This window comes from Mesocricetus auratus, unplaced genomic scaffold, assembly GCF_017639785.1.
Source record: "Mesocricetus auratus isolate SY011 unplaced genomic scaffold, BCM_Maur_2.0 Super-Scaffold_100015, whole genome shotgun sequence".
NCBI lineage: Eukaryota > Metazoa > Chordata > Mammalia > Rodentia > Cricetidae > Mesocricetus > Mesocricetus auratus.
Genome location: NW_024429198.1, coordinates 17,945,701 through 17,966,148, shown reverse-complemented (window position 1 = coordinate 17,966,148; position 20,448 = coordinate 17,945,701).

Sequence of the window (20,448 nt, the reverse complement as noted above, 5' to 3'; positions counted from 1 at the left end):
GAACACATCAAAACAATCATTCACCACAATCAAGTAGGTTTCATCCCAGGGATGCAGGGATGGTTTAACATACGAAAATCCATCAACGTAATCCACCATATAAACAAGCTGAAAAACAAAAATCACATGATCATCTCACTAGATGCTGAAAAAGCCTTTGACAAAATCCAACACCCCTTCATGATAAAGGTCTTGGAGAGATCTGGGATAACAGGGACATACTTAAACATAATAAAAGCCATATACAGTAAACCAACAGCCAGCATCAAACTAAATGGACAGAAACTCAACGCAATTCCTCTAAAATCAGGAACAAAACAAGGCTGTCCACTCTCTCCATACCTTTTCAACATGGTACTTGAAGTTCTAGCTATTGCCATACGACAACAAAGGGGGATCAAGGGGATACAAATTGGGAAGGAAGAAGTCAAACTTTCACTGTTTGCAGACGATATGATAGTTTACATCAATGACCCAAAGAACTCTACCAGGGAACTCTTACAGCTGATTAACACCTTCAGCAAAGTGGCAGGTTACAAGATCAACTCAAGAAAGTCAGTAGCCCTACTATATACAGATGATAAAAGGGCTGAAAGAGAAATCAGAGAAACATCACCCTTTACAATTGCCACAAACAACATAAAATACCTTGGGGTAACGCTAACCAAACAAGTGAAAGACCTGTATCGTAAGAACTTTGAATCTTTAAAGAAAGAAATTAAAGAAGCCCTCAGAAAATGTAAAGATCTCCCATGCTCTTGGATAGGTAGGAACAATGTAGTAAAAATGGCAATCCTGCCAAAAGCAATCTACAGATTCAATGCTATCCCCATTAAAATCCCAGCACAATTCTTCACAGACCTTGAAAGAACAATAATCAACTTTGTATGGAAAAACAAAAGACCCAGGATAGCCAAAACAACCCTGTTCAACAATGCAACGTCCGGAGGCATCACTATCCCTGACCTCAAGCTCTATTATAGAGCTATAGTCCTGAAAACAGCTTAGCATTGGCACAAAAATAGACAGGCAGACCAATGGAATTGAATTGAAAATCCGGGTATTAACCCACACACGTACGAACATCTGATCTTTGACAAAGAAGCTAAAAATATACAATGGAATAAAGAAAGCATCTTCAACAAATGGTGCTGGCATAATTGGAGACTGGCATGTAGAAGAATGCGGATCGATCCATGTTTATCGCCATGCACAAAACTTAAGTCCAAATGGATCAAAGACCTCAACATAAATCCAGCCACACTGAACCTCTTAGAAGAGAAAGTGGGTGGTACCCTTGAACGAATTGGTACAGGAGACAGCTTCCTGAACATAACACCAGTAGCACAGACAGTGAGATCAACAATTAATAAATGGGACCTACTGAAACTGAGAAGCTTCTGTAAAGCAAAGGACACAGTCAGCAAGACAAAAAGGCAGCCCACAGAATGGGAAAAAATATTCACTAATCCCACATCCGACAGAGGGTTGATCTCCAAAATTTACAAAGAACTCAAGAAGCAAGTCTCCAAAACACCAAAGGACCCAATTAAAAAGTGGGCTGCAGAACTAAATAGAGAGTTTTCAATAGAGGAGTCTAAAATGGCTGAGAGGCACTTGAGAAAGTGCTCAACATCCCTAGCCATCCAGGAAATGCAAATCAAAACAACTCTCAGATACCATCTCACTCCTGTCAGAATGGCTAAAATCAAAAACACCAATGACAATTTATGCTGGAGAGGATGTGGTGAAAGGGGGACACTCCTCCATTGCTGGTGGGAGTGCCAACTGGTTCAGCCACTTTGGAAATCAGTATGGAGATTCCTCAGAAAAATGGGAATAAACCTACCACAAGACCCAGCAACTCCACTCTTAGGCATATATCCAAAAGATGCCCATTCATACAACAAAGATGTCTGTTCCACTATGTTCATAGCAGCTTTATTTGTAATAGCCAGAACTTGGAAGCAACCTAGATGTCCCTCACCCGAAGAGTGGATAGAGAAAATGTGGTACATCTACACAATGGAGTACTATTCAGCAGAAAAAAATAATGGAATCATGAGATTCGCAGGCAAATGGATGACACTAGAAGAAACCATCCTGAGTGAGGTAACCCAGTCACAAAAAGAGAAACATGGCATGTACTCTCTCATATATGGATTTTAGACATAGATCTGGGGAGTGCCAGCCTACAATCCTATGGCCAGAGAGTCTGGGAAACAGAAACTTCATTTAGTGGCTGGTTAAGTAGTGAGCTGAACTCAAGAAAGCCAGTATCAGAGAGGGAGGACTGATGATCAAAGGGATTAAGACTGGGCTGGTTTAACCCCAGAAACAGCTGACCAGACAAAGGTTAACTCTTGAATCCCAGGCATCAGCCTGGGAATCCAGCATGGGACTGATCAAGACCCCCTGAATCTGGGTGTCAGTGAGGAGGCCTAGGTAATCTATTGAGCCTTGGACAGCAGATCAGTACCCATCCCAAGTATGCACACGGACTCTGGACTCCCATAGAACAATGTGAGGTGCACTCTCACTCTGAACTCTTGGGGAAGGGTCTAGGCCCTGCCCTATATGAAATGACAGACTATGGACACCCCCATGGAGGGCCTCACCCTGGGGGAGTGAGGGGATAACGGGGGGGGATGGGGGGAGGGCACGGGAGGAGGGGAGGGAAAGGGAGAGGGACCTCGAACTGACTTGTGAAGCAACCTTGTTTCTTATCTAAATTTAAAATGGAAAATAAAAAAATAATAATAATAAATAAAAAATTTAAAAAAAAGAAGCTGCTGTGCAATATTCTGGGTGCAATATTCTGAAGGAGTGCATGTGCTTAGGATGATGTGAGCACATCTGTAGTGATTGTAGAAGTCAGTGTAATACACCCCTTCCTGGATCCTAGACCTCAATATAAGAAGACAATTGAATGCAGTTTTCTAACAAACTTCTGCATTTCCTACATGATAATAAACTTTCAGATACCAAAAGAGTCATATCTAGAGCAAATTCATCACTCCTCAAAGTAAGAAGGTCAAATATGTTGTGAATAAAATACAAATCTTGTCTCATAAGGCCAGGGATGATGAAGTCAGGTAAGCCTCAGTGTATAAATTTGTTTCTACAAGTCCTCTTGAAGTTGTTTCCAAGAGTGTTAAGGAAAGTGCCAAGGTTGCAGCAGGCACAGGATAGTAATGTAATGGGTCAGCATGATGTTTTGATGAACAATACTGGCTATCAAATGACTCATCCTGCCATGATGTGACTAAAAATTTGTTCATACATATGGTCAAGGATATGCCTCCAGGGATGCTCTTAAGATATCTGATGTTTGGTCCATGGATGACACAGACAATGAAAATATAAGGTCATTATTGTTGCTACCAGAGAAGAAGGAATCATTTTCAACCTATCTCTGCTTGATGATGAATGCTGGGCAGTGAAAAAAAATAGGATGCTGGTGCTTATAGGCAGTGGGTTTTCTGCAGAATAGAAAATACTCAGCCAACTTGGGATAGTTCCTACAGTTAAAAGATATGCTGTGCTAGACAGGACCTCCAGACAGAAACTTAATGAAGAAACAAAAGAACTAATAGAAGTTATGACCCAACTGGGTTTAACAGACATCTATAGAACATTCCACCCAAATACAAAAGGATATACCTTCTTCTCGGCACCACATGGAACCTTCTCTTAAATTGACTACATAATAGGAAACATAGCATATCTCCACAGATACAAAAAATTTGGAATAACCCCCTGCATCTTATCAGACCACCATGCATTAACATTAGAATTCAACAATAACACAAATCGCAGAAACCCTACAAACTCATGGAGATTGAACAATGCACAATTGCACCATCCCTGGGTAAAGGAACAAATAAAAAAAGAAATTAAAGACTTCCTCGATCTCAATGAGAATGAAGACACAACATACGCAAACTTATGGGACACTTTGAAAGTAGTGCTGAGAGGAAAGTTTATAGCACTAAGTGCCCACATGAAAAAACTGGAGAACAGTCATTCTAGAGAATTAATAGCACAGCTGAATGTTCTAGAACAAAAAGAAGCAAACTCCCCCAGGAGGAGCAGACGCCAGGAAATAATCAAATTGAGGGCTGAAATCAATCAAGTAGAAACCAGGAAAACACTGAGAAGAATCAATAAAACAAAGAGTTAGTTCTTTGAGAAAATCAACAAAATAGATAAACCTCTGTCCAAACTAACCAAAAGACAGAGAGAGAGCATGCTAATTAACAAAATCAGGGATGAAAAAGGGGACATAACAACAGACTCTGAGGAAATCCAGAGAATCATCAGGGCATACTTTGAAAATCTGTACTCCACAAAATTTGAAAATTTAAAGGAAATGGACAATTTCCTGGATAGATATCACTTGCCAAAACTAAATCAAGAACAGATAAACAATCTAAACAGACCTATAACCCCTAATGAAATAGAAGCAGTCATCACAAGTCTCTCAAACAAAAAAAGCCCAGGCCCAGATGGCTTCAGTGCAGAATTCTACCAGAAATTCAAAGAAGAGCTAATTCCAATACTCCTCAAAGTATTCCACACAATAGAAGCAGGAGGCTCACTGCCAAACTCTTTCTACAAGGCTACAATTACCTTGATACCCAAGCCACACAAAGACACAACTAAGAAAGAGAACTATAGACCAATTTCCCTCATGAACATCGATGCAAAAATACTCAATAAAATACTCGCAAACCGGATTCAAGAACACATCAGGAAAATCATCCACCATGATCAAGTAGGCTTCATCCCAGGAATGCAGGGATGGTTCAACATTAGAAAATCTATCAATGTAATCCACCATATTAACAAACTGCGAAAGAAAAACCACATGATCATCTCACTAGATGCTGAAAATGCCTTTGACAAAATCCAGCACCCCTTCATGATAAAGGTCCTAGAGAGATCAGGGATAACAGGAACATACCTGAATATAATAAAAGCAATATACAGTAAACCAACAGCTAACATCAAACTAAATGGAGAGAAACTCAAAGCAATTCCTCTAAAATCAGGAACAAGAGAAGGCTGTCCACTCTCTCCATATCTCTTCAATATTGTATTTGTAGTTCTAGCTACAGCAATAAGACAACAAAAGGAGATAAAGGGGATACAAATAGGAAAAGAAGAAGTCAAACTTTCACTATTTGCAGATGATATGATAGTTTACATAAGTGACCCAAAAAACTCTGCAAGGTTACTCCTAGAGCTAATAAACACCTTCAGCAATGTGGCAGGATACAAGATAAACTCAAAAAAATCAGTGGCCCTATTATATACAAATGATGAAGTGACTGAGAAAGAAATCAGAGAAACATCACCCTTTACAATAGCCAAAAACAGCATCAAATATCTAGGGATAATGTTAACCAAGGAAATGAAATACCTGTATATCAAGAACTTTGTGTCTTATAGAAAGAAATCAAAGAAGATACCATAAAATGGAAAGATCTCCCATGCTCTTGGATTGGTAGGATCAACATAATAAAAATGGCAATCTTGCCAAAGCAGTCTACAGATTCAATGCAATCCCTATCAAAATTCCATCACAATTCTTCAAGGACCTGGAAAGAACATTAATCAACTTTATATGGAAAAACAAAAAGCCCAAGATAGTCAAAACAACCCTATACAATACAGGAACTTCAGGAGGCATCACCATACCTGACTTCAAGCTCTATTATAGAGCTATAGTCCTGAAAACAGCTTGGTATTGGCACAAAAATAGGCAGGTAGACCAATGGAACCGAATCGAAAGCCCTAATTTTAACCCACACACCTATGAACACCTGATTTTTGACAAAGAAGCTAAAACTGTACAATGGAAAAAAGAAAGCATCTTCAACGAATGGTGCTGGCATAACTGGGTACAGGTATGCAGAATACTGCAGATAGATCCATGTGTATTGCCTTGTACAAAACTTAAGTCCAAATGGATCAAAGATCTCAACATAAATCTAGCCACACTGAAACTTTTAGAAGAGAAAGTGGGAGATACTCTTCAACGAGTTGGTACAGGAGACCACTTCCTAAACATAACACCAGTGGCACAGGCACTGAGATCAACAATTAACAAATGGGACCTTCTGAAACTAAAAAGCTTCTGTAAGGCAAAGGACACAGTCAAAAATACAAAAAGGCAGGCCACAGAATGGGAAAAGATATTCACTAACCCTACATCTGACAGAGGGCTAATCTCCAAAATTTACAAAGTACTCAAGAAACAAGTCTCCAAAACACAAAAGGATCCAATTAAAAGGTGGGGTACAGAACTAAATAGAGAATTCTCAATAGAGGAAGCTAAAATGGCCAAGAGACACTTAAGAAAGTGCTCAACATCCTTAGCCATCAGGGAAATGCAAATCAAAACAACTCTGAGATACTATCTTACTCCTGTCAGAATGGCTAAAATCAAAAACACCACAGACAATTTATGCTGGAGAGGATGTGGAGAGAGGGGAACACTCCTCCACTGCTGGTGGGAGTGCCGACTCATACAGCCTCTTTGGAAATCAGTATGGAGATTCCTCAGGAAAATGGGAATTAATCTACCACTAGACCCAGCATTTCCACTCTTAGGCATATATCCAAATGAGGCAAATTCATACAACAAGGGCATCTGCTCCACTATGTTCATAGCAGCATTATTTGTAATAGCCAGAACCTGGAAGCAACCTAGATGCCCCTCAACTGAAGAGTGGATAGAGAAAATGTGGTACATTTACACAATGGAGTATTACTCAGCAGAAAAAAACAATGGAATCTTGAAATTCGCAGCGAAATGGATAGCACTGGAAGAAACCATCCTGAGTGAGGTAACCCAGTCTCAAAAAGACAAACATGGTATGTAGTCACTCATATATGGATTTTAGACATGGATCAAGATAGTGCCAGTCTGCACTTCCACTGATAGAGGGTCTGGGAAACAGGAAAGAACCTAAAAGATATGCATATATGCATAGTACCCAAGAGAAGAGGATTGAGACAAGATCCTCTGAATGGATGGGGAACATGACGAGGGGTGGGGGGAAGTGGGAGCTGGGAAGAAGAGAGGGGGTGAAGAGGAAGAGAGTTGGTCATGGGGGAACACGAAGTTGAGTGGGTGGGGGTAGAATAGGGGGAAGAGGGAATCATAGGATACAAGACAGATCAGGCACCAGAGTGACCTCGAGTGATCTAAAGGGATAACACCAATTGGCAAACTAAGCAATAGTGGAGAGACCACCTTGAATGCGCATTCCTGATAATGAACTTGATGTCTATAACCATCCGGGCGCCTTCATCCTGTGACTGATGGAAGCAGAGCAAACACACAATTAATCACTGAACTGAACCCAAGGAACCCAGTGACAGAGAGAGAGGAGTGATGAGCAAATTGGCAAAGAATGGGCTGGCAAAACCAGCAGAGACAGCTGATCTGAACTAGGGAGAGCTCTTGGACCCCAGACCGACAGTGGGGAGGCCAGCATGGAACTGATCTGGACCCCCCAAATGTGAGTGTCAGCAAGAAGGCCTGGACAACCTATGGGGCCCTGAGCTGTGGATCAGTGTCTATCCCTGGAATACAAACAGTCATCTTGTGCCTATAGCACAAAGAGGGATGCTCTCTCAGCCTGGACTCTTAGGGGAGTTCCTGGACCCTACCCAGAATGAAATGACAGACTCTAGATATCCCCTATGTGGAAGGATTTGGCAATAGGATGGGAGGGTGGGGGGAAAGGGGAGTGCGGGAGGAGGGGAGGGAGAGGGAACTGGGATTGACATGTAAAACAAGCTATTTAAAATTAATGTAAAAATTGATTAAAAAAGAGATATGCTGTGTTTGACTGTGCAGTAACTTATGTCACTGGTCCTGGTGATGAAGCTCAAAGTATTTTGAAGTGTATACTTGGGATTCTCAGTGCATTCTGCATCCTAGAGTTTGATTTGGTAACAGTCTGTCTGCACAGTGAAGTATGTGAGAGGGAAGAAAAGTAGGAAGTTTCTGGAGGCTCACAGATGAGCAAACCCATCAGAGATCATCTGTTGCCTAAGTCACATGATGGGCACTTCTATTTAGTGGAGACTTCAAACATTATCGAAAGAATGACCTTAAAATTCACTGCTGCCGGAAGAGGCAAGATCCAGAGTAGAAAGATTAAGTCAGATGGTGATATGATTCAGACTATTAACACAGTTGCACACTATAACAAATCTGTGCTGATCAGAACTTCTGTATGAAATATATCACCTATGAAGACCTGTTTCATTGTCTTCCAGAAAGGCTTCATCAAGGCAAAGTGTGGGCTTCCTTCTACCTGGCTTATCAGCTCTGCAGTAGCTTTCCAATTGCTTCCTCTCCACAGTTCAATGTCATATCAAATGAACATTTTCAGTTGAACATGAATGGTTTGTGAGAACCCAGCCATTGTGATACAGTTGTTCATTCACATTTTATGACTATGTAGAGCCATTCACATTTTTGCCTTTGAATTGCAAAATAAAACAATTGATGCTCAGTTAGAAATTCATTTGGATGCCTAAACTGCTTTTAAGATATTTTTGTTCCCTTTAGGGTGCAACTATAACTCAGTGGTAGAGTCTTCATGAACCATGCATGAGGCATGAGGTTCCACACTGGGAACTGCAAAGATGTTTTCATTTTACAAGTGGCCTGTGGCTTTTGATTGATCATATCTTTCAGTTTTATCAGCATCTATCAAAATTTAATAAGTGAAACGGCATGAGAAATAGTTGTTAAATCTCTAAGTGGTCTATCATTAATCTTTGCATCCTTTACTAAACAGAATATCACCAGATGATTTATTCTGCTTTTGTCATAATGATAATAGAGCATCTATCTAAATGGGACACTATAGATGAAAGTTCTATCTGCACTTCTATTTTCCTTATTAGGTGTTTTAGTTTCTTATATTTTCTTGGCCTTCATTAATGTTTATTTATTTTTAAAATCTTGTGTATACAATAAGAAATCAAAATTTGAACCATTGGGTATTAGTGGCAAAATCTGTAGAAGGCTCATGGTACTTACATTTATTGTGCATATTTGCTATTTGTCTGTTTCATATTTGTTCGTACCTCGATATGGTAACACGGAACAATGCCCTTAGCCCAGATTTGATCTTGTTTCTTTTTTGTATTTGTGTGTGGAGGGGTGAGACATGGCAAGTCAATGAGCTGTACTTCCAGCCCTTTATTTATTTTGCGATAGTGTTGGTTGAAAAGTCATGAGTGAGAAGAGCTTTCTCCTGGTACAGAAGCAGCCAAGGGAGGACAGTACCTGAGCATGCCTACTCTGGCAGCTTACCTCAATAGCCTCTGTTCTCATTGTGAATGCACATGATCTGAACTTTTAAATGGTTTGAAGAAGAGGATTCCTTGATGAATCTTCCTAGAAACTGAGGTGTTTGCAGTACTGCAGTTTGCAGAAGGAGGTGCTAAGAGAATCTGAAGTTTTGTTGTCAGGGGCAGAACAGAGAAGGCTGACCACCACTAGGTAGAACTGCTCAACTCAGAACACTGGGAGACTCTGCACCCAATCATTTCAAGACTGATAAGTAAGGAAGTTTGAGCTTATGCTGACCATTTTAAAATATACTTGTGCAAATCCTCCCTTGCTATATTACAGGTATGTTATGTGAACAGAATAATGTTTTACTAACATTGGCTGCCCAGGGTTTTGGGAGTCTACAATTCTTTTATCTTAAAAAAAAGGTCTTTACTCATTTTATATACCAATCCCAGTTCCCACTCCCTCCCCTCTTCCTGCTAACCTCTCCTTCGCCCCACAATACCTCCCATCATCACCTCAGAGAGGGTAAGGCTTCCTATGGAGAGTCAACAATCTTTGGCACCTTACTTTGAAGCAGGACCAAGCACACACTCTGTCACACTGTGTGTAGACTGAGCAAGGTATCCCTCCACAGAGAATGGGCTTCAAAAAGTCAGTTCAACCACTATGGACAAATCCTGGTCCCACTGCCAGCAGCTGCAAGACTGCCCTAGCAACACCACTATCACCCACATTTAGAGGACAGTTTTCTTCTATGCTGGTTCCCCTGAGGTCAGTCCAGAGTCAGTGAGCTCCCTCTAGTTCAGGTCAGCTGTTCCTGTGTGTATCCCCCAAATGATCTTGGCCCCTTTGCTCTCTTCCACTTGTTAACTTCACATTTTATCCTGAAACTGGGATGGGTGGTGTAACATCTGAATTAAGCATTTCAGACCTGGGTATTTGGGTTGCACATTGCTATTATGCAGCTGATTTATACTAATCTTCTAAAACTTGAGGTTATACTTCATGTTATAAAAATGCTTGCAATTTTCACTTTTCTCTAGTGGACTTAAACTTCTCTCTATTTACTGTTAATCATTAAAACTATTTGTCCTTGTATAAATATTCAAGGAAATATTTTGTTGTTGTCTCTGTGTAGCTTGGGATCCTATCCTGGGACTCACTCTGTAGACCAGACCTTTCTCTGCCTCCTGAGTGTAGGGACTGAAGTCATGTGCCACCACAGCCTGTCCTCAAGGTAAATTTATATATAAAATTAAAATGGCTAAACTTAAAAGATATGTTATTAGCTTTCTGCCACCAACACCCTTTTTTCTAGGTTTTGTTTATAAGCTCTTCCCCTGTTAATGGTCATGGACACTGAAAATTTTACAGAAATTTAAATTCCTTCATGTCAGGATTTATAGGACCATAGAGTATGTGGTTTGAAATTCTGCAAAATCCAAAGAAATACAACAACAGCATAAAAAGCTTAAAACTTGTAACATTGTAACTGTGAGAATTAATAGTTAAAAATTTAAGGTACAGACATTTTTCATTTGCTACAGCACACCATATATTTAACTTGGATTCAACTCTTATTTGGGAAAATAGATATTTTATTAGACTAAGGAAGCAACACTAGTCATCCATGATGGTTTGTTTTATTTTATTTTCCTTATTAGACTAAGAAGGAAGCACCAGGCCTCTAAGTTATTTTGTGTAAGGATTGATTTTTTTAAAAAATGTTATAATGATTTATTCAGCCTAACAGAAACTTGCTGTTTATGTCTTCACTGACTTTCGCAAGCATTATTTGTTTAGAAAAACTATGCCATTTGAAAAGTTGTGACATATTAAGTTTCAGTATAAAAGAGTCAGGAAAAGAAAGTTCTCAGTTCCTCTATGTACTGTATTTATGATTTAAAATTTATTTTGATACTAAAGGATCTTGAATTCAAATGTTATACTTTTAAGGCTAGAACTTACCAGATGATGGCCATGAACTCCTCAGAAAGATCTGCCAAACATTGAATGTAAGATGGTTAATGAAAGGCCATCTCTGTCCTTTCCTGTGGTAGACATACATACCAGCTTCTGGCAGCTACCCTGAGGCTACCTCCAAAGGAGATGGGGTACCAACTGACTTCACCATGAGCTTGCTTCAAACACAGAAACACTCATCAGAGGGCAAAAAAAATGTCCTTTCACCTTGCCTGCTGCTAGAACCCTGCCAAAGTTGCAGATAAGCACTTCTTTTCTCTTTGCCTCACCCAAATGGGTCAGTCACCCAGAGTCCTCCTCCAGAGGAAAGTCTTTCACAACTTCTGGGTCTGGTGACAGAAGACTGATACTGCCCTGAGATGTTGGTCCCCAACAAAACAATAACCAGGGTGGAGCCTAGGGTAACTATCCAGGCAAGAGGTAAGTCTCTGTATTTTTTAATAGTTTGGAGGGATACCTGGTCTATAATTCCTACTTACTCCTGCAAAATTCACCCTTCTCATCTGCATGATGGTGCCTAACCTTTCCTCTACTTTCTCATATTATTACTTCTACACCTTCAGTTTACCATTCTAGACCATATGTATCAGATTCCTATGACCTCTTTGAGTTCACCTGGAAATAGGCTGACACTAGAACAGCAGAATAGCACCTCAACTTTCTTGGACTGTCCTTTCTCAAGGGTTCCCTAAACAGTCCCCATATTTTTAGCCAGGCTCTGGATTATGACTTCCTTTTTTTTTTTTTTTTGCTTCTTAATCCAATATGTAGAAGACTTTTCACTCTGCTGCCTCTCACTATCATTGTCATAACAGACTCATCGAAATTTTAACTTTCTAGGAAACAAACAATACAGAGTCTTCCCTTGTAAAGTTCCACCCTCTGTTCAGCAGGTTAAGCATCTAGCCTGACTGTAATCCTCCAACAGCCTTGATATCATTATCTATAGCAGAAAGCACCTGCAATCCGTCAGACATTCAGCTACCAAGGAATAGACTCTCTTCTTCCATGACCTTGTGGGGTACCTCAAAATCTGGATTGCAACTTAGGGTCTCCTTGTCCACTCCCCCTGTGAAATATCTAATGATCTACTAACTAAGCACCTATGTTCTACCAAGTCTATCATACCCACTTTCTCTCACCTCTGAGATTTGATTCTATGGGCTCCTCTCTGACTCTCCCAGGCCTTGACCTACCCTTTATAGTGGAATATTACTTTGACCATGTAAAGATGTGTTATATTTGTTTATGTTTACAAAGTATTATGTTGAGGAATAATACTTTAACTATGTAAAGGTGTGATACATTTGTTATACTGCATTTTCTTAACTGTGTACAGATGTATTATATATGTTTAGTTTGCATTTGTTTAACGATGTAAAGATGTGTTGCTTTGCCTGCCTTAGGCATCTGATTGTTGTAATAATAATCTGAATGGCCAATAGCAAGGTAATCAAGGGGTTGTTGGGGCTGGCATGCAGGGAGAATAAGAAAGATAGAGAATTCCTGGGACTAGCTAGCCAGGTAGCTTCCAGCCAATCAGACATGGAATAGGTCATACAGAATGAAAGAAAGGTAAAAATCCCCAAGGCAAACTGTAGAAGAAAAGAAACATGTTCAATTAAGTTATAAGAGCAAGCAAGAAAGAAGCCTAAGCTAAGGCTTTGCTTTCACAGGTAGCGGTGAGTCTCCTTGTCATGATGTGGGTGCTAGTGGTCTGAGAAATCCTGCTATAGACATTTATCCTTTATATTACTGCAAAATTGGGAATGACACTCATACTTTGGGACAATTTAGAATATTCATATTTGTCCCTGTTAGGTATCTTTCCAAAGAGCTGGGATGACATTCTTTCACATGTGTGATAGCAACAAAATCCCTATTATCCCAGGAGGCCTCTAAGCTCATCATTGGAATGTCTCTCTATACTCTTCCCACACTGGCTCAAGAATCTCCTTGTCAGCATGAGTTTTCTGGCCGGGCAAGTCCCACAGTCCTTGAGGCCCAAATGAACACACAGATGCTATATTAATTATGAAATGGTTGGCCGATAGCTAGGGCTTCTTATTTGGCTATCTCTGTCTTAACTATTAACCAATTTCTATTAATCTATGTATTTCCACGTGGTTTTGCTTGCTGGAGAATGCTGGACCTGTAACTCCTTTGTGTGCTTCACCATGACTCTTCTGGTGGGCTCTCTTGCCTACCTTTCTCTAGACTTCTCCTCTCCTAGTCCTGCCTTTCCTACTGCCTCATTGACCTCTGGCCCAACAATGTTTTATTCATCAACCAATAAGAGAAACACATACAAAAGGACATTCCCATCATCTCCTGTCATTAAAGACCTCTACTCCCCCCCTCTAAGCTTCAACTATTTCAATTCACCTTTCTTGAAAATGCCAATATCTCATTTGATATCTGCCCTCCTTTCAGCCATGCTTCACTCCTTCCCAAGGCCACTCTAGCTTCCTATTCCTCCATAGGGTCACTTGAAACCCTTTGCTACAAAAATCCACAGCTATTTATTTCCGCTCTGTCACAGTCTGACAATTCTTGGTTTGTTAATGATATCTAATCTCTCAATGCCATGGGCTCCCACCAAGAAGATTATTCTCCTCTAACCACACTGTAGAGTTTGTCACTGCACTACCAGGCACACTCCTCACAAAGCAGAATTGATTGCCCTCACTAGAACCCTCATCTTAGCATGAGACAGAAAATCATTATACCCACAGATTCCAAATATGCATTCCACATTCTTCATTGCCATACTTCCTATTGTCAGGATAAGGAATATGGGTCTATTACCAGAGGTCATCTAATATTAAAGATGCTAGAAGCCTCTAATCTTCTTAAGCAGGTGACAGTTGTTCACTATTAAAGTCACCAAGCAGCTAGGTACAGCTTTGGGAAATGCTTTTGCTGACAAGACTTCTTAAGAGGTCAGGCAGCACCTCTACATACCTTCCTCCTTTCTCCTCTTCGTTCCTCCAAGTTTAACCCCTGGCTACATGGAGTTCAAAGAGCAGGCTATCCAGATTATGAGAGCCATTACAGACCCTCAGGGCTTGGTCCCTCTGCAGACAGGTATTGTCTCCCTTCCTAACATAACCTCTCTACTGTTTCTTTTCAACTTCTCCTCTTCTGCCTCAGCCTTTCTGTCCATCTTTAAGGCCATCTATTATCATGGGCACTACATGTGCATCCAATCCTCCCTACAGGAGTTCTTGTAACACCTTTCTTACCTCAACACACAACAGTTTCTGGGTAATCTTCCAGGCAAATACTGGCAGATAGATTTCACACATGCACCCAAACAAAGGCAAAAAATATCTTCTTACACGACAGACACTTTCTCAGGCATGCTGATTAGTTTTATGTCAGCAAGTTAAGCTGTCTGAGAAGAAGTAATTTCAATTAAGAAAATGTCTCCCTAAGATTTGGTTGTAGGCAAGCAAGTCTTTAGGGCATTTTCTTAACTAGATCATGATGGGGCAGAGCACAGACAATTCTGGGTGCTGCCATCCCTGATCTTTTGATCCTGAGTTTTACAAAAAAGTGGGATGAAGAATCCTGGATGAGCAATTGAGAAAACAGTACCCCTCCATGGACTCTGCGTTAGTTCCTGCTTCCAGTTCTTGCCCTGTTTGAGCTCCTGTACTACCTTATTTCAGTGATGGACTATGCATGTGGAAACAAACCAAATAAACCCTTTCCTCCCCAACTTGCTGTAGGTCTTAGTGTTTCATAATAGTAATAGTAACCCTAACTATAACATCCGGATAGATAGAAGCTTTCCCTGTCACCGCTGAGAGTATAGAAGTAAACTGTTCCCACCTAAGGAATCTGTCCAGATTTGGACTTCCTAGATTCATAAATCGGATAATGAACCAGTATCCAAGTCTAAAATTCCTTAGCTAATTTTAAAGGCTTAGATGCATAGTGTCACCTTTACTTTCCCTGCTGCCTGGAGTTCTCTTTCAAAATTGTCTTCTGAAATTTTCCGTCCCTGAACTCAGTGCCTACCTGTAAACTTAACTCATGTTTGAGCCATAGCCTGAGCTCCTCTTCTATAAGTCCATCCTAGCATCTCAATTTATGAAACCCTAATAGCCCTGGAAAGTACCCTCTTCTGGTTTCTCCTTGTTCTCTTCCCCAGTTCACCCTATACATCGAGGGAGAATTCTGTGCTCTCCTCCAAGTCACAAACAGAAAACAGCATTATACCACATTCCTGATCATAATTGGGATCTTTTTGGAAGCCTCAGTGGATGCTGCATGTTTGCTCTTGGTGGAGTAAGTCACAGTTTATATGCGTCACAGCAGATTTCCACCCAGGTGACCTATATCATCCAGGAATCAATCTCAGTCATGCAACTACTTCAAAACATGCTCATCTCTCTCCCCTTGTCTTTCGAAGCCAGAACAAGCTATGAAGTTGCTAAATAATGAGAGAGCTGGTATTGGCCTCTTCCTCAATGAAGAACGTTGCTATGATGTGAACAAGTCTGGCCAAGTGGAGAGAGGATTAAATATTTACACAAATTGGTCTACAAACTATGGCCTCCAAGGGCTGATGCCAATGCAGATTCTCAAGTTTTCTCATAGGTTCTGGCTCCTAACCCTCAAAAACTCACTGGCCTCTGTCTTTCTCATAATGTCAATTGTTTTCTATCCTTTCAGGTTCCTTAAGGACAGAATTAGTGAAATAACCCATGGCCAGTAAACCAAATGCTTCTGATGGAATTTCTTCAGGTTTCCTAACTTTGCCTGCTGGCTTAAGTTTCTGATTTGGACCAGCAATCCAGACTCCAGGTCCCAGTCCTTTCTCAAGATCCATGTCATCAAGAAGAAGCCAGAGGATTGTCTTCGGAGATTATCATCAACAACAGGCAGGTACATTATGTACAAAGCAGAACCCAAACTGGCACTGCTGGAGAAATGTTAAGAACAGAAAAATTCTGACCAGGTAGATAGAAGATTGCTATTGGATAAACAGAAGCTTAAACTAAGCATTTCTTAGAAATATCAAAATTCAGGTTTCTATTTACCAAGAAAACCACTCCCTCCCTGTTCTACCAGAAATGGTCAATTACCTCAGACAAGGGCATCTAAGTTCTGATAAATCTGATTAATCTGAGTGTTCTATATCAGGTCAAAGACTTCCACCCTGATATTGTAGAGAATCTGCTTGCTCTCTCACCATGCTGCTGTCCCCTTTGAGGCAGCCAGGCAAACTATTTCCTAAATAGAGTTTTCTTCCCATGAACAGAGTTGTTCAGTTCTGTGATGTGACTTCACCCCTCACTTATGCTAACATAATTATTATATATTATATGGGCATAACTATTTGTTACTGAATTAAGTCTGTAATAGAATACAGATCTGAAGGAAAATGCTGTGAGGTTTCTGTGAAGGGTCTTTATTATTAAAGTGACTGTCTTTTTGTTTTGTTTTGTTTTTAATCTGAGATTATACTCTATGTGTTCTTCATAGTGTCTGTCTGAAAAGTTGAGTGAACTCTGAAGTCTCTTTCTTTGGAAGTTGGAATTAAAAGGAATGCATCCAGAAATCCTGCTTGAACATTTGAATTTGTATTCTAATATAATAAATATTATTTCTTTCAGTCAACATGGTTTAAGCTCTCAATGTAAGAGATATTCATACCGGTAAAATATAATAAAGAAAAATGCATAATTTTGTATTCAAATTTTATTTTTAAACAACCAAGATAGCAGTAGTCACTCAAATTATTTATTTTTGTGAGTTTTTTACTGGCCAAATATCTTAAAAGATATTTTCCTAGTGCTAATTTTCCAGCTACTTATCTTAGCTTTCATGGATGCACAAAATGCCTTCCAGCTAATGTTTTCTTTCTGAAATAATCAACAATTAATTCATATGGTCTGTTAGAAGGTGATAAGAAGGTAGGAAGAGGGAAAAGTATTGAGTGAAATCAAAGGGGAAAATGTCCAGAATTCTGCATATGTAAAAATATTTGTAGAGGGATAACAATGAGCCTTCAAGATAAAAGTGATGCTTGAGAAATACTTGACAAATCTAGTTAACAAAGTTGCATTTGGGCAAATTATACTCCTGGAAGAGTGAACAACTGAAGCATCTGCCTGGAGTTTAAAGAAACAAGCCAGTGTTGGCATGGCCGAATAAGCAGGAAAATTTGGGATCAACGCTCTGACTAATAGCAGGGCTTTTGTGTTGGACTCGGAAGATGCTGTGTAGGAACAGAATTTAACCCTCAACGTAGCACATTTAAGATATCATGCCTTTAGGAATTGGGTAGATTCTGAATGATCTTCCTTCATGAATAGATCAGTACACATGAACAGTGAAGACATTCAGGAGGGCACTACATCTTCCTTTCTGACAGGAGGCGTACACCTTTCCAAAGAATGAAAATAAACAGGTAGTAACTGTTTTGTGCAGAAAAGTAATCTACCTTAATGGTGCTCTCATTAGAATGAAGATTATCAAGATGCTACATTCACATTGAAATTTCTAGATAGGAGAATTGTGAAAAATAGATTTCTGTAGCTGGTAGATTAACCACTTTTAGCTATTTAGGTATAGCAGCAGTAAGAGAAAAAGAAAAGACCATTCAATCTTCAATTTCCCTGCTCTTTGTACAAAATTTATGGTCGTGCTGTTGCCAGTAGTTTAATAATGAGGAAACTTATTTAAGCTTTAAAATGATACATGTGACTGATCGATGGAGAGAAAGTATTTTATTACAAGACAACAGAGTTATTATAAAACAGGCAGCTAAGTTCTAGATGCCATCAATGAAATAAAATCTTCATATGGGTAATTTCCATGCATTTTTAAAAAATTGAAAAGATGTAACAATATTCTTTTCTATACACAGTATTTTTGAACACTTAAAATTTTGATCTCTTTGACTTTCTATCTATCCTTCAATAGATACATACATAGCAAGATATGTTTATATAAATAGCATTATGGAAAATCGATAGTCATTTTTAGATTAACAAATTATGTGATATAAGTTATCCTAAAATAAAGAGATAATTCACAAAAGTAAATTAATAGTATAACAAAAATATGTGTCTATTTTTCCTAAAGAATCAATACACCACACTGAGTGAGGATTTTAGGTTGCAACGAGATTAAAGACTCATATCTCAAAAATATTTTTATTTTTTGTTATTTAAAAGTTTTAGAATTTGAATATATTTTGATCATGTTCTTCCCTCCTGCCAAGTTCATCCAAATCCTTTCCTTCTCTCTATCCACCCAACTTTCAGTTCTTTCCTCAAAATAACAAACCAATAGCCCAGTACAGCATCTAAATGCAATATCACCCTCCCACTTAAAAACACCCACCACACTGTAACCAAATAATCACACACACACACACACACACACACACACACACACACACACACACACTTACTCACTCAGAAAATGTAGAGCCCATGATTTCTTGGTCAACTGTTCTGGTAAATGGGAGCTTCCCTAGAGCACTGGAGTGGTTGATACACTTGGTGCCATTCCTTTGGGGAAAACTGATTTTCCTCCCTCAGGAGGTGTAAATGACTATTTTATTGTTAACTTTTACACAAATGATTTTGTTTTCATTTGTTCAGTAAGTCATTCATTCACTTTTTAATATTAACAAATAAAATAAGAGAAAACAATACTGTCACAATGAAATATGACAAGACAGACCAGTGGAAGGAAAGGGAATCCAAGAGAGGGAAGAAGTTTCAGAGCTTACTCATTCATACACTCAGGAATCCAATAAAAAGACTAACCTGGAAGTCATAATGTAATTTAGATAATTTCTCTCTTTTAGTTAATTTTGGTAAAAGTTTGCCAATTGTGAATTTTTTTCTCAAAGAACCAATGCATTTTGTATTTTTTATTTCATTGATTTTAGCTCTGAGTTTGATTCTTTTTTTGTCATCAACTCCTTTTGGGTATGATTTGTTGTTTTGTACTCAGGATTTCAAGGATACTGTTAAACTTCTAGTCTGAGATATTTCTAGTATTTTTTTTAATGTAGGAACTTAGTGATAAGAAATCGTCTCTCAGAACAGCACTGTGTTCCACAAGTATGAGTTTGGTGTGACTTTATTTTCATTAAGTTCCAGAAAATCTTTGATTTCTTTCTTAATTTGTGTCTTGACCCATTTTTCATTCAGTGTTGAGTTGTTCAGTTTCCATGGGTTTGTAAGCTTTCTGTTTTTTGGAATTTTTTTTCTGTTGTTGTTGATAACAAGTTTAACTGTGGTAATCAAATAAGATGCCGCAGGGCTCATTTCAGTTTTCTTGTATTTGTTTTTGATTTCTTTGTGTCCAAGTATGTGGCCAATTTTAATGAAGGTTTCATGAGGTGATGAGAGAAGTCATGGTCTTTTGTGTTTGAGGGACAGGTTGTGTAAATATGTTAGGTCATTTTCGTTTAAGATCACATTAGCTCCCACATTTCTTTGTTTAGTTGTTGTCTGAATGACCTGTTTAATATTTAAAGTGGAGCATTAAAATCTCCCACTCTCAGTGTGTTAAGGCCAATATATGATTTAAGCTGTTGTCATGTTTCTTTTACAAATTTGAGTGCACTTATATTTTTGGCATAGATGCTAAACCTTGAAATCTCCTCTTGAAGGATTTATACTTTGATGAGTATGTAGAGTCGTTCCTTATCTCTTGTTGTCAAGGACCTCCGGCCATCAACCAGGTACGGTACGGCTGCCTCACGTACTCATAAGAAAAGACCCTCATAGAAAGTACCTGACTAGGGATCACCCTGCTACCTGCCAAATTCCAGAAACAGACCTGCGACTTATCTAGGGTGTAGGCTTAATAGAAGGTGGAGTGTGAAAGACAAAGTTAGAGTCTGCAGTTAGGTTACCAGAGGACACAGGATGCCCTACCCATCCCACTGACCTTCCGCTCCGCCAGGTTCATCGCAGCTACAGCACATCCTCCATTCCTTCCCCTCCTCCCTTCCTCTATATAAATCCCTTTGGGATGAATAAAGTTGTAGCCTTGATCAGACTCTTGTCTTGGCGTCCGTCTTTATATCCCCTGTCCCCCATCTTTTCCATAGGTGTCCACCAGACCCACGATGTGTGTCCTGCGGGTCAGGACAT